This window comes from Notothenia coriiceps, unplaced genomic scaffold (assembly GCF_000735185.1).
Source record: "Notothenia coriiceps isolate Sejong01 unplaced genomic scaffold, NC01 NC01_scaffold00018220, whole genome shotgun sequence".
Taxonomy (NCBI): Eukaryota; Metazoa; Chordata; class Actinopteri; order Perciformes; family Nototheniidae; genus Notothenia; species Notothenia coriiceps.
Window position 1 is genome coordinate 19,099 of NW_011350921.1, and position 772 is coordinate 19,870.

Here is a 772-nt window from a genome sequence, read left to right on the forward strand (position 1 = left end):
ATGATTTCTGATAATCCATAAGCAATAAACCTACTTTTCGGTTTCCAGATGTCAGAGCTAGAGAAAGCTTCACTCTGGTACAAAACTGCGCCCACGAAACCCCCACCTTTTTGTTTTACCATGTGTTTGAGTGGGGAGATTCCCCTTCGATTCTATTGGCTCTAACGGTCAGAAAGAGATGTCAATCACCAAAATCAACCAATGGGTTCCAGAGAAACGGAAAAAAAAACAATTTCCACCCAAATCACCTCAGAGGTGGAGTTTTTTTTTGCTAAACCTCTCTAAAAAGGTCAAATATCACTTGTTTTGCATCAATCTTGATACAGGGTACTTATTATATGTTATAGTTTGGTTTCCTAAAGCTTTTAGTCTACTAACCCATCATCCAAGGTTAGTTTTCAAGTAAAAAATATTTTTTAGACGGACACTATAATTTACAGCTTTTTACTATGTTCAATCTGAATTTTCTTTAAAATAAAAAACATCTATATTGATTCTGACTTTTCTACATCCAACTCACAGGTTTATCATTACTTTGAGAAAGAAGATTATTAATTTTAACCCTTTTAGAAGGGAAGATATGGTCATTTGTTCTGGGAATGTCATTTTCGAGCCTGAAACCTGAAAAACAGGCTCAGGGCTTAACTGGTTAAAAGGAGTGATCCCTCTGGAGGGAAGTTCACTCTTTATTTTAATATTTCAGAAAACTTCACCAGCTCCCTTTGGAATTGGATATTTGATTAATTAAAACATAAAAACATTACATTTGAAA